Raw genomic sequence first — 15,426 nt, 5'->3', positions numbered from 1 at the left:
CCGGACCTCTTTAAAAAACATATTTGCTTAACTTTTTTGTTTAATCCAAACCTGTGGATGTGTTTATCATTATTTATTTACTAAAAACCTTACTTTGGATCAAATCAATTAATGAGTTTTTTATTTTTACTTGATCAAGTTTTTGGTGTAATATATATTGTTGATTTTTTCATTGAGCTAAAAAGCACATCCACACATAAAAAAATGTTAAAACTAAATAAAGTGTAGAGATCACATCAATGAGTTTAGATTAAACAAAAATTGCATGCAAGTATGTTAAGGGGTCTGGGACGGTCTGGGTGATAAATGATCTGGAAGATACACATCTCTCTCTCTCTCTCTCTCTCTCTCTCTCTCTATATATATATATATATATATATATATATATATATATATATATATATATATATATAGTATAAAAAAAAGTGTTCTAAGTGCCCTCCAAATTACATGCGTCTGGTTTGAGATTTCATTTTCATGATCCTACATTACCCAAACCTAAACCTGAACACGAGGTTTTGTTATTTGGGCAGATTTGGGTGCACCCTGATGGGTTGGATGCCCAATCCATTGACTGCCTAGCGCAACCGATTCACTCATCGTTTTTGCTTAGGCGTGATGGATTTGCCATCTAGATGGCCCAAGCTGGAGCACCCCTTTATTGGGGTTGTTTGGGGTCCATTTAAGGGCATGTGAATGATTGACATCAGGTTGTTAATGATGCAAATTGAAAGACTGAGATAAGAAGATCTTTTGGTGGGTGCACCTAGTTCAGAATAGGAAGCTGGTCCCAAGTGAACTTATTTACTGATTTGACTGGTGCCCAGTTTCTCTTTATTCCAATGGTCCCTTGTGGGACCAACTCTATTGCACACTAGCAAAGGATTGGTTCTGTCTTTCCGGTCTATACTATACTGGACCATTTTTACGTCACTGTGGCCAGTCGATGCATGCATTATGAAAAGCTGAAACATGGGGACACCGTGTTTTCAACTTTTCTCTATGATCCTTGATGGTTGCTTGCATTGAAACCAACATCAAGCAGGCGGCACAGCTTTTTCTATGACTTTTGTGGTTGCTTGTATTGTAACCAAACCTCAAGCGTGCCACAGACAAATAGCATTGATGATTTTGTACTTCTAGACAATTTGTCCATGGAGATCAGCTGATTTTTTATGATAATTTTTGATTGGGAAGTGATTCCTAACGACTATTAACGCTTCAAAATCTCTTTCCCATGCAAAATTTGGTGTCATGTTTCAAGGCCCCCAAGTTCGAACCCCATGGTATGGTTGTATAAGTGGTAGGGGTCTGCAAAATTTTGTTTGGGAAGGAGTTGCAAGGAGTCGAGGGAAGTACAACTATTGGATTTCAAGACAAATGTATTTACGAGGAGGAGATGATTCCCTCTTTTGTTTAGAAGCATAAACAACTCTTTCAAAGATTCAAGTGGCATTTTAAATTTTTTGGCAAATAAATAATATTTAAATTAAACATAAATATTAATTAAACCCACTGCAATCTCAAGTATTCTAAAATAAATCCATAAGTATGAAGATAAAAACAAAAATCTATTACAATGAAGTATAATCAGACGGAGATATGATTTCAGAGCACAAAAACTAGTTATACAAAACAAAATTTATGGTATGTAAATTTTAAAAAAAATGTGTTTGAAATGCCCAATTCATAGTTATCATATTTTTAGTCACTATATATATATATATTATGATTTTTACGCATTACTAATAAAAGGATTTCAAAGTTGAAGAATGATGGCATTTTTGTAATATTTTAATTTTTACATTTAAATTTTTTTTTAGAGAGAATTCATTTGAATAGAGAATCCACTCTAACTTGGGTCACTAAGGAATCACATGAATCGTGTTGTGCAAAGAAGGTTAAGCAGCAAACACAAGACTACGTTAACAACGACCGGGTTGCAGTGGACACATGTTGTGTATGAGTAACGTTGCAACCCAGTAATAGCGAAGTAGGTTATATGTCCCCCCCCCTCCCGAATAGGGCATCTCATGCTTGGGGGTCTCAAAAAGCACCACGTATTTAAGCCTGTGTGTCTCGTATCCCCTGTCAGCATTAATTAGCATTAGAGAGCATTAGAGTTTGATACGATTGTAAAGACTTAAGTACCCTCTTCTCTATTGGTGCCAAAAAATATAACGATTCTAGAAAATGAGTGATTGTAAAGACTTAAGTGCCCAAAAGATGATTATTTAAGACCCAGTCTCTGCACTGCAGGATTATCCGAGAAAGAAATCTCTCCTGGAGGAGGCCATGAACATCAACCCTCTCACTCTCTCTCTCCCTTCTCTTTCTGCTTCTGTGCACATTCAACAGAGGATCCTGCATTGCTCCATCAAGCACCAACTGACCTGCACATTGACTGTTGTGGAACCTGATTCAGAGTTTTTACCCTTACAGGAGGAGGGTTTGGGGGCTCCTCCCAGCGTGGATAGCATCATTCAACTAAATGAGTTTTGGATCTTGATTCAAAGTTTTTACCCTTACAGGAGAGAGGTCTGGGGGCTCCTCCCAGCGTGGGTAGCATCATTCAACTTGAAGAGTTATGGAGCCTGATTCAGAGTTTTTACCCTTACAGAAGGGGGGTCTGAGGGTTCCTCCCAGCGTAGGTAGCATCATTCAACTTGATGAGTTGTGGAGCTTGATTCAGAGTTTTTGCCCTTATAGGAGAAGGGTTTGGGGGCTCCTCCCAGCGTGGATAGCATCATTCAACTTGATTAGTTGTGGAGCCTGATTCAGAGTTTTTGCGCTTACAGGAGGGGGGTTTGGGGGATCCTCCCAACGTGGGTAGCATCGTTCAACTTGATTCGTTGTGGAGCCTGATTTAGAGTTTTTGCCCTTACAGGAGGAGGGTCCGGGAGCTCCCCCCAGTGCGGGTCCCGCTTCTCACGATTTTTCTTGCTCAAGATTTTCCTGTAAATTTTCAGCGATTTCTATTATTATTTCATTCCCCATTTTAACTATAAACCAGACCCTTATTGTGCAACTCAAATAATACAGAATAATAGAGGTCTGATTTTTAGTTAAAATGGGGAATGAAATGACAATAGAAATCACTGAAAATGTACAAGAATAAACTATACACAATAACAAAGACACCACTTTTTACGGATTTGAAATATGACCTTCGATTAGGGAGATATGGCCATGACAAGTTGGTCATAATTTGGGTAGCGATTTACAACAATTTACTTACTGAATAACACTACAAATCGCTATAGTGATTTGCGAAAGACACTACAAATCGCTATAGTGAGATCCAAAAACACTATAAATCGCTGTGGAGCTCGATGGAGACCCAAAAATACTACAAATCGCCATAGTGATTCGCGGAAGACACTATAAATCGCTATAGTGAGATCCAACAATACTATAAATCGTTGTGGGGCTCGATGGAGACCCCAAAATACTACAAATCGTTATAGTCATTGAAACAATCATGGAAAAGAAACAGAAACAGAAACAGAAACAGAAACAGAAACAGAAACAGAAACAGAAAAATAAAAAAATTGTGGGAAGGGGTGTTACGAAAACCTCGAGCAAGAAAGAACCGAAGGAAACATGAGCCCCACAATTAAACAAAACGCTTTATTGCTCTTTTTCGATAGTTAAAAAAGGGAAAGAAAATAAAAAAATTATACAAGGCCCTAAAAAATTGGTCCGGGGGGCGCTGCCCCTCGAGCCCCCCCGCCAAGGGGCTCGCTGACCGCGCAGCGGGACCCGCGCCAGGGGGGGGGGGGGACCCCCTTTTGTAAGGGAAAAAACTCTAAATCAGGCTCCACAACGAATCAAGTTGAACGATGCTACAGTCAGTGTGCAGGTCAATCGGTGTTTGATGAAACAATGTATGATCGTCTGCTAGATGTGCACAGAAGTAGAAAGAGAAGAGAGAGAGTGTGAGAGGGTTGATGTTCATGGCCTTCTCTAGGGGGAACTATTTGCCTCCCTTGATTTCTTCTCTAGAGAGAGAGAGGGGGGTTTTACAGTGTTTTATGGAGAAGGAAGAAGAAGAAGATGACGATGAAAAGTTCAAACAAACATTTTTGATGACTCAGATTCGTTTCGCCGGATGACCATCGGATCGTCGGCTAAGGTTCATTTCGCTGTGTAGACTTTGAAGAGTCAACATCATCCTCGACTTTTTTGATGAAGGACATGTTTGTCCTTTTTTCGAACCGTTTGTTTTCCTTTTTTGAATGAAGGACATTTTTATCATTTTCTCAAACTGTCGTTTTATGGCAAGAATAGCAAGAAAGGGTACTTAAGTCTTTGCAACTGAACCAGATTCCAATGCTGAGTGATGTCAACATACACGGGAATACAAGCCCCATGTGCTTATATACGTGGTGCTATTTGGGACCCCCGAACACAGATGTGGGATTCAGTGAATCATCGAGGGTGAACATACACCACCCTCCCCAGTAATAGGCCAAGGTCTTACACACCAAACACGCAGAACGTGTAACGTGTCACATGCCCCATGCCATCCAACCCTTATTTGCATTTTCCGCGAGCCTTTCCCCTTCAGTTTGTGGTCATTTTTTGCAGTGCTATAGATAGAATCAGACTATCTGAAAGAGAAAGAAAGGGACGTTGATGTTGGCAGGAGAGGAAAAGGAAGGAGCAAGAGACATGGCTCGGACGGTTGGTAGGAATTTGGTGGGGTTTGCTAGTTGGAACCTCAACAAATACACCAATGGTCTCTCTCTTGTTTAGGGTTTATGAGCTTGCACAAGTGATTCTTGGCAGTGTTTATGTGGATACATGCCACATGCCATTTTACAGCCTGACTCTACAAAATAAAGAAGTAACTACAATTGCTAAAAGTTACAATTAAAAGTAATTATTAATTACTGTTTAAATAAAGAATCATAATTAATAATAGGTTATGTAACTTTTAACTACAGGCCGTAGTTAACACTCTCACTAAACCTTTTGCAGGGTAAAAATAAAGTATTAACTATGGCTGCTTGAAGTCGTAGTTAAAACTTTGGTGCTTGGAATACTCTTGCAAAATTTTCATAAAAAAACCTCACCCTTTTGCCTTTGCATGATGAACATTCACGAGAACTGCCGCTCTATTCCCTTCCTCCTCCCTCAAGAAACCCTAGCGAGGGAGGACGAGAAAGAGGGTGGATTTGGGAAGAGCGATGATGAGTTTGAGTGATGGGATGAGATGATGACGAGATTTGTTGAGGCGACAAACCTGTCATTTTTGCTGCTGCAAATGTCGAAATCAGCGACACGCCTCAGGATAACAACATCATATTTTGGAACACTGTGATCTTCGAGTAGAATCTTTGTTTTCTTTTTTTTTTTATCCTCTTTTTTAGGTTAGTTTTTAGGGGGGTTTCGGTTGATTTAGGAGTTTTGTTTCTGTGATGGCTTTGATTGCAGCCCTAATGATACTCCCTTAGATGGAGGTGAGGTTTATCTCTTTTTATTGTTGTTTTTGTTATATATGTTTTTTTTATTTCTTTTTTTTTGGTCTGTTGAGAAAGATTAGTTTTTAATTTTATTTTTCGGTGTTTCTATTCAGTGATGGATGTGTGCTGGAGGTTGTGTTTTGCTAGGGTTTCGGTTGTGATTGTTGAGGAGTATTCAATTTGTTATTTTTTCCTTTTATTTTTCCATATGATGATTTGGAAATTGTGGCAATCAGATCATTTTAGGGTTGTTTTGTTGATCACAACATTCTTCTCTGCTTCTGTAAAACCTATAAATTTTCAAGAGAAAATAAATAAAGGAATTGACTCTTTTCGAGTTAAAATTGGTGTTTTTATCTTTTATTGTCAATTTTGTGTGTTTTATACGTTTACTTTTATCTTTCTGACAAATAAGGATAAAATGGTTATTTCAATAATGGTGGTAAATAAAATAATATTAAAATATTAAATTTAATCATTTTAATGAGTCATAAACCCATTTAGGTGTTTTTGAGGTGTTTCAAACTTAACACAACATATTTTAATGGTTTTCAAAATATTTTCATAAAAAGGGTATTTTAGTCATAAGATTAATCTTGGAAAAATATTTTAATTGACTAAAGCATTTTCTTTAAAATCAAATAGTTTAATTCTAGTGTTATTTTATTTTTATTTACTTTTCTCATTTTATTATAGATTTTTTTTAGTTTTATTTTTTTTTCAAATGGTTTTTCATTTTCTTTTTTTTCTCTTATTTAAGTTTCTTGAGTCGGGCCCGAACCGGACACGATGATGCACCCGTAAATGCCCTAACACGCAAACCCACATTTTTCTTTTTCTTTTCTTTTCATTTTTCTCTCACGCAGACAATCTCTCCCCTTTTTCCCTTTCCTCAAACAGAGATCGACCAAAGCCAGGCCATCGCCAACCTCCGCCGGTCGACGCCATCTCTCCTTCCTTCCTCTCTTTTTCCCCTTCATCTTCTTTTCCTCCTCCTCTTTCCTTTCCCGTTCGAAAATTGGCCGAAGCCGGGCACCAACACCGACCCCCACCTCGCCGATGAATCCTCTTCCCCTCCTCTCTTCTTTCCTTCTTTCCCCTTCTTCTTTCCCCAGTTCGTGCAGAACCAGTGACGAGCGACCTTTTACCGGCCGAGCCCCTATTCACCACACCGGGCCACCATCGCCGGAAGCCATATGTGAGCTACTATCACCTATGGACCTAGTTGTGCTCCGGATTTTGCCTGTTAATGAGTTACACCTTGTGCCTCCACTCTATACAAATTTATGTTTGCTACTCTTCTTTTCCTTCTCTATTCAACATTGCATGTTGTTGATAGGCGCCTTTTGGTTGTTGGGGTTTAATTTCCCCATTTGTGCATCTTTGTTGGGGTTCGATTTCCCCTATTTTCACTGGATTCGGACCACCGTAGGTGGCCGGACCCCTGCACCGCTTGAAAATGACCCCCAATTGTGAGGGGGGGGGGGTCTCGCCATTTGGAATAGCAACTCTTTTTTTTTTCCTTTTGTTCTTCTGTCCATTTTCATGTTTTCCTTTCTGCCATGTAGTATTTGTTTTCATTTTCATTCTGTCTATGCTCGGTGTTGCCTGGGTCACCGACTGCGTGACCAACACACCATGCTCTTTATATTTTGCTTGACATTTTAGAAATTGAGGTTTTCCTATGATTTATCAAATAAAGTGATTTACATTTCGGTTGGGCCATAAATCAGATTTAAGTGACAAGTTAAAATGATTTATGATTGAATTGTTTTGATTAAAATGATAACTACGCGCCTTATTTTAATTTTCAACTATGGATTATATATTGTTTACGTATTATTCTAGCTGATCTTCATTACCATCATTGCCTTGTTTTACGTGCTTGATTCTCAACATTAGGAATCATACCAGGCTGTTGTCGACACCACTGTCAGCCATGACAACAGGTGTCCCCTGTGCATGCTAGTATTCTTTTCCATGTTTTGGTTTCGTTTCGCATGAAGATATAAAATCTTTCTCTCGACATAGTGTACCTCGATGTTTGTGTCATCACTGGGGTGATGCACGAGGCAGCGTACAGCCTGTGGAGCTGCACCACATGGCTGTCCAATTTGATTTGGACTTGTCAGGGTTTCGCTTTTTGGTTTTTGCCAATCGGGTTACCAAATGTCATGTGGACTTTTATCGCTTGTGAGCGAAAGCGTATTTAGATAAATGTTATTGTTGTTTGTGGAGCACGGTAGAGGGACGAATAGATCGTATTGTGTGATAGTTGCACTAGACTTTCAGGATCCTGAGTTTCATTTTACCTTTTGACACATCGAAAAGGTAGGATTCCTAAACTAAAATTTTAGAATGTTATTCATATTGTATGATAGAAGTCTAAAAGTTAACTTGCACGTATACTGAATTCGTAGTACAGTCACATTGCTACAGCCCAGTCCCGCAAACCCCCCCCCCCCAGCTATGCCTTTGATTGTGCTGATGTCACCTACCTGGCCCGATCAAGGACCCGAATTTTGTCGATGAACCTGAAAGCCTACCAATGAAAGTGAAGGAAGGAGATCAGGAAACAGACATGGTGCACAACAAACTGCCATCACATGGTCAGCCAGCTGAGACTTTGGAGAAAGACATGGTGAAAAAAACTTGGAAGGATCACCCCCCCGGATTGGTCCCCATTAAGGGACTGAACATAAATTTTCTAATCTCTATGCTTAAAATGAAATTTGGTAGGAGTTTGCCTAAACCCAACTTGCCTTTCAAAAAAAAAAAAGTCTTCTCTGCCTACCTGAGAGTACACCCAGCTTTGACCTTGTGGCAAGGGAGATGCCACCCATGGGTTTAGAACTTGTGAAGTCCTGTCAACTTGTTAACATTGGCAAGGTGCCCCTGCCTGGTGAATGAAACCCTTGTGTGCAGCTCATTTTTATTGTTAAGATCAGTGTTGTCAATATCGGTTGGTACTTATCGCATCGCCAAAAAAATAGATAAATGCAAAAAAATAGCTTAAAACTAATTTATTATCATTATTTTAATATTATGCTAATGACTTTAACACGTGTTATGTTCTGATTGACGCAATATTTTTAATTGTTTTTTGGCCTATCCAGAACGATTTACTTGAGAATCGATATCGGCTGATTCACCTGAATCGTTTCTGATTCCGATACTGACAACATTTGTTAAGATAGCTGTCTAAACTAACAAAAGCAATGTCATACCAAAACAAAATGGCGATACTGAGTTGCAATCAGGCCATGTTGTGCAAATTTGTACGAAGCATACATCACTCTACATTCTTCAGTCAATTTCACTATCACCGAATACGGATTCCATCAGGAAGCAATATCACCATGAAACTGTTGTACATTGATTATCTTACCTGGAATAGCCAACTCAAAGAGAAGAGTTATTAGCAATAACTGTCAATTAATAACCCTGCACCAACAATTGCCTTTCTGCCTGTGCCACCAAGTGAGGTACTTCAATCGAAATAATAGCACCTTGTACGTGTTAGGAAACCGTAGAAAGCTGCAATTTGGTTTTCTATGTTACATACAACTGGGTTCTTCCCCTCTGCCTTGAATGGTGGCATTGGTATCATGGTGACAATGGAAGGTGAGAGTGAATATGCTGCAAAATCACATGATTTGTTGCCTTGAGTTCCTTGTTTCTTCCTTTCAAAATTTTAGCTCTTTTGTAGTTGTAGGTGTCATGAAAAGAGGTCCCACGTTAACTTCCTCTCACCATATAATTATAGCATGGTCCTTTCTAAGTGTTGATGACTTATACCAACCAAGGGGAAGGGCAACAATTAACTTCTACATAGAACTAACTGATGAAAGATGCTGACTCACAAGTTTCTGAGAGTTTTAATTATATGATTTGAGGAATAACGACCTAAAAAGGTGAATTTTCTGGTACTTGGTAGATCTTAGGGGGCTTTTGAATCCCCGTGCACCGAGTGCGAGCCTTATGCGTGTCCGCATGCCCACGCAAACGCAGGACTTGCAGACGCTGATTTGGTGTATCCCGCAGGTGCTTATTTGGCATCCACCGCTGCTCTGTGCCCCTTCCCTCACCCACCACAAAACAGTGGCGGACGGACAGTCACAAAGTTCAAAATAATAATAATAATGATGCTTGGACAGGCCAGGATAGTGCGTTCTGGAATGTCCGTGGATGCGACGGGACAGGAGGCACTGTTCCCTCAATTCATTAATTCCCCCCCAAGCATGTGCGGACTGCAGAGCCGAAACAGTGGTCAACCTTTGGGCATGTTCAGGCCGAGGCGCGGGGATGAAAGCCAGGAGGTTGGGTTCAAAGGGGACCATATGCAGTCCCTCAAAGCATACAAACACATATAGTTGTTCTTTCTTGTTTGTCTTAGTGGGTTTGTGGGTCCCACAAGGCCTGCTGCTAAATGGTGCTAATCTTCAGTCATATCTTCTATGGGCTTTAATAAGGTCAGTTTCTACAATTGATTGTACCTGCAATTGAGTTGGAATCACATTACCCAAAGCTGTTTTGACTCAATCCAATCTCATACATGTGTTCAACATGTTGGATTTATTAGGAATCGACTCTTTGATCATGTTTTCTTGATGAAAAAATTATATTCTTGTTGAGTTGAGAAAAAATGATGCATTCATAACCATTGGTTTTTGGATCAACGAAAAAAACTGTATACCAGTCGAATTCTGGCAATACAAATGCCACTTCCTACTAATAAAAACATGTATATCAGTTTGTTTGTTTTTTAAATTGGAGAAACCGCCCCATGTAAAGAGATCTAGCCACACTAGCTCAGCCTGCCCCGATGTACCTCAGAGAGTCGTCAAGCTTGGGCTTACCCGGGAGGTGACGCTCATGAGATTTGAACCTAGACTGCCCGTGAAACTGTATAGGCTCCATCCCACTACGCCAAACCCCTTGGGTCTAACATGTATATCACATTTAGAGTGTCTCATGTGTAAGGAAACAAAATGTTGTTTGCTAGGTCGATTGTAAATATAATGGACTGTAGCAAACATTAACTCTTATTTATAAAGGTATCATTATGCACAGAGGATCGTTTGTATCCAAAACTTTCATTGATATTACAAAATTAATAAAAAAAATTGCTAATATATTTGGGCAATAATGTCACATGATCTTCCTCATGATGTTCTGCAGCTTTTGTCTTATGTAGAATATTCTCAAGGCATCTAAATTCACATATTTTGATCATCTTCCACTTCTCTCAACTTTTTAACCTTTGTCTTTACTGTCAGTATCCATCTTAAGGAGCATATTCTTTCTGCGTTCATTGCACTTTGTTGTTGCTTCTTTGTCGCACTGCACCACGTTTAAGCTCCTGCTGGTAAAACCATAGTTTTAAAAGCTCGCTGGGACAACTCAGTGAATCGGTTGACTCGGTCCGGATCACCTAATCACTGGGTCAAAAAACATGTTTAACTAAGTTATGAGCTGAGTCGGCCAAGTGGTGGGCGAGTTATATATATATATATATATATATATATATATAATTACATATATTATATGAAATATAATATAAATATTATATATAAAAATATGGGTATATCTTTATTAATAAAATTATACATTAAATATATTATAAAAAATATCATATAATGCATATTATATATAATATATTGATAAAATACTCTAAAATATAAATTATATATATATATATTTATATATTTTATATAAAATATAAACTTAAACTGGGTTTTAAAACCATGGGTAGAACAGTCTTTTTCATGAATAACATACAACTTCAAAATGTAACAGGTAGGTCTGAATTAAATGGTCTTGTTTTTTAAACCATTCTAAACATCTTAAAGAAAAAAGTAAAGAAAGCATATGTGGTCTTTGCTTAGTATGAAGTTACAAATATTTTGGTATAGATTAACAGTTTGGGTTAAGTAAAAAAAAATGCTTGCGACTATGCTTTTTTTTAAGTGTTTAGAATGGTTAGAAGATAAAACTGTCTAGGAACTACTAATTTTTTTAATATGTTTAAACTGAAAAAAAGAGAAAGCAATGCTTCTTTTACATTCTAGAAAGCCAAAGCTTAATGTGTGAAAAGGACTTGTTCCACCTATCTTTGACTTGTACATTAGGTTCAATGGGCAACCGTGGATGAAAAGAGTTACTGGCCATAATTTTTGGAGTATTATCACTGAGTTTGCTCCTTTCAAAAGCTCTGAGCATATAGACACAAACCCATGAATAGGGTAATTTAGTGTTTCTAGCACCAAAGGTGACTTGAGCATGTGGGGGCCTAATGATGCCATCAGCTTGTCTTCTCACCTTTTCTTTTGCCTTTTGTGCTCCACCGAAGAATATGTTCCTCCTGTTTTGTGCTTCACCCTTTCTAGGACCAAAAAAGTCATGAATTCTAGGACCATGTAGAGTTAGTTTGTTTCAATCAACCTCTAGCCTGAACTTGCATTTTTTTTTATAATCCAAGGAAAAAAAAAACCTTCACCAACCACATATTGGCTGGCCTCCAATTGATTTAACCAATCGGTAGAAAATCAATACATGTCACCCTTGAATCGGCTATTTTTTAATAAATGTAAACAATACTAAAAATTAAATTTTAATATTATTTTAATGGTTTTCACATGTGTCATGTTCTGATTGACACGTAATGTTTTTTTTGGCTGATAGATAATGATTCACTAGAGTATCGGTATCGCCCCCCGATACAGCTGAATTGTTGGCCAAAGCGATTCAGGGCCCGATACCAATACTGACAACATTGGATAAAACCCTTGATCAGGTCTCCTTATGATCCACCGGGGAGTACACCCAGCTTCGTCTTTGTGGTAAGAGATGCCACCCGCGGGTTTTCTTATTGGATAATAAAGAGAAACAACTGTTGTGGTTTGGATGTCCGGTTACGGACTGAGAGGTGCCACATTGACTGCGACCCTGTTTAGGTGTTTAGTGTTAGGTGTAAGAAGGGAGGGGAGAGAGAATTCAAAAGAAGAAACTGGGCTGTTTTAGAGAAAGTTTGGTTTTAATGACGTGGAAGAGTCCCACATTGATCGTGTTTGAGTTTGTTGTGAGATTTATAATCCACATGTAAACTCTTACACTTGTTCCTGAGAACAAGAGGTTGGGATGACTACCACACACATGCGTGCACGTGCACGCGCCCGTCGTGTCGTGCAGTGCCAAGCCGAGCCGGGTCGGGCCGGTTCGGGTAATTGGCCCTTTAAGGCCATATCCAATCAAGACCAAAGTATCTTTTTGCTCAAAGTTTCTGTGGATATTTGGATTCTTTAATGGGTTATGAGAAATGATAACGGGTCACGACTTCTCGTAGTCCGTGTCCATTATGGCTCTTCGGATTCCGTTAACGGATCTCGACTCTTCGATTTTCGTTAATGGGTCACGTCTCCTCGGATTCTATAACAGGTTCCTTCCACGCTTTGTAACCGTTCGTGGGTTATAAAAGCATGGTTAGGGCTGGGGTTACGATAGATCTTAGTCGCACTGATTTCTGAAGAAAAGCTCTGCGGTTTTCTCTTTTCCTGTTGCTCTCTCTCTCTCTTTCCTAAGTTATCCCGAAAGAGGTTTTCTGCAACTTCGGTTCGTAGAGGTTGTTTTCGAAGGACGATCCGTCGGAGTGCACCGGTCTGATCGTCGAGGCTATTGTATCATGGGAAAAGGACACCGGACCCTGTTTGCACAATATGTGGGGGCGAATCTTTTCTAAGGAGAGTACTTTTGTACGCCTTAGCCTTTTACATAATCTAAACACGTCTTTGTTGTTTCTATTATGTTTCTTGCATCTGTTTGTCTATTTGTTTGTGCCTGGATTTTGGTGTTATGCAGAACCCGACATGCCTACTCCCGGTTTTGCTGCATATTATGGTTTATATCATGTTTTATACCATGATGATGATTGTGAAACTGTGTGCTCCGAAAATCGATCCAACATTTAGCATAAAACTTGCATCTCAAGAGTAGAGAATAAAGTGAGATTTTCAAATTTTGCAACATGGGATTTAGATAAATTCAAGTGATCCTATCTAAGCAAGCATACAGGCATATTAAGTTTATGATATGTAAAAGTAAAATGATTGATTCTGGCCCCCAAAGGGGTTTTAGCCTAATGTAATAGGACCTAGGCCGCAAGCCAAAGTGTGGCGACTCTATGAGGGGCAAGGGGTAAGCTTAAGGAGTTTTACGTTGCCAGGACAGCGATGACAGACAAAGCCTGCACAGCTGTAGCGGTTTCTCTGTGTAAATATAAAAAAAAGATGATTGATTTTTGAAGTTTAGTATGATATTTTCGATGATTACATACAGAATTTGTGTCTCATATTCCTTTAAATTGTCTTTCATACTTGACAATGAATGACTGAATGTGGGTTGTTTCAGGCTGTCTCCATCATGACAGCCTTCAATGGTGTACAAAGATTCAGAAGTGAACATCGTACCCAAAACATGTACAATTATTAAGATAGGAAGGTGGCATTTACTACTACAAGAAACGTTGAATAATGTTTAGCTTCTGAATCAATGCATGGTCAGAATGGTATCGTACCCTGAATGATTTTCTAAACGATTCAGGGAATCAGCCAATTCTGATTTCGAATCAAATCCAGTTGAATCGGCTAATTTTTAACCAGAAGATGACACATTAATAAACAATTTTTTTTAACCCTTCTTAAGTTGTTTTTAAAAGATAAACCGATTCAGCTCGTTTGGCATCGATTTTTTGCCGATACGGTGTAAACAGGCAAATTCAGGCCGATTCGCTACGAATACTGAAAACGTTGTTCTGAATGACTATATTAAAATGCACCTGAAATTTTTGGTGTGGCATGTTGGTCAGAATCTGCATGTGTCCTCACTGGCTGTAGAGAAGAATACATCTCACATTACTCCAAGACCATGCTGCTGCAAAAAATCTGACCTGCATGTGTGCATTGTGGAGTCTGTGGGCATGAAAGCTCTCATTTAGGCATTCAATACTGTAGGTTTTTGGTAGGGCCAGCCTCCAGAAGTAGGGTTGCAAATGGTTCAGACTCAGGATGAGGCTTTTGCAATTTTATGCTGAGGGGTGTCAACAGGTCGGGTTTGATTCGGACCCAGGTGGAATCAGACCTAAATTTGAGATTATGGTGCAGGGTTTGGTCCTGGGTCCAATCGAACCCGCTATGAGAGAAACCATACCCGGATCCTATAAGGATTACATGAACTATACCCGAACCATATATACCATAAATAATATATACTTTTTTATCTTTTTTATATTGAAAAATTGTGGATCTTAGTCGGAACTCAGGTTGCACCCTGGTTTGGTATGAAATTTCACAAACCGTACCCGACTCCATATATTAATCGGACCCTTCGGGCCTGACCCAGATTCTAATCTGACCTTCTCATTTATTACCAAACCCTGACCCTATAGGGTTTGGTACAGGTCAGGTCCGGGTCACACCTGACCCATTGACACCCCTATGAGGAACTGACTGGATCCGACTTTCCAATGTATTTTCTCATCCGAGATCTTGAATGTTTGCATCACTAGCCAGAAGTCCCTAAATATTGAGGAAAATCTCAAGCCTTTTTTTCTGTGTTTGAAAATCTCTGGTGTAAGTTTTTTTGGAGGTAATATCATAAAAATGATTTTTTGGGCATAACCAAACACCATTTATTCATATGACAGGCAGTGTGACAAATATCGGCATTTTCTTGAAAAAAAATGTTAGAAGAAACACGATATGCCATTAAGCAAATAAAAACATAAATATCAATATTCTAATTGTTTAAACTTCCCTTGTGAAAAATTGTATCTTTAAATTATATTCTTTTGCTGGTATTTTGCCTATAAAAATGCAAGGAAGATAAAAGAAATTCAATTTGTTATTTTAAGTGTTTGCCACTACGATCACAAAAGGGTTTATAACATTCTAAGTTATTATAT

The sequence above is a fragment of the Nuphar pumila genome, chromosome 4 (assembly GCF_984573655.1).
Source record: "Nuphar pumila chromosome 4, dmNupPumi1.hap1.1, whole genome shotgun sequence".
Lineage (NCBI taxonomy): Eukaryota > Viridiplantae > Streptophyta > Magnoliopsida > Nymphaeales > Nymphaeaceae > Nuphar > Nuphar pumila.
The sequence above is the reverse complement of the archived record's forward strand: the minus strand, read 5'-3'. Positions refer to the sequence as shown.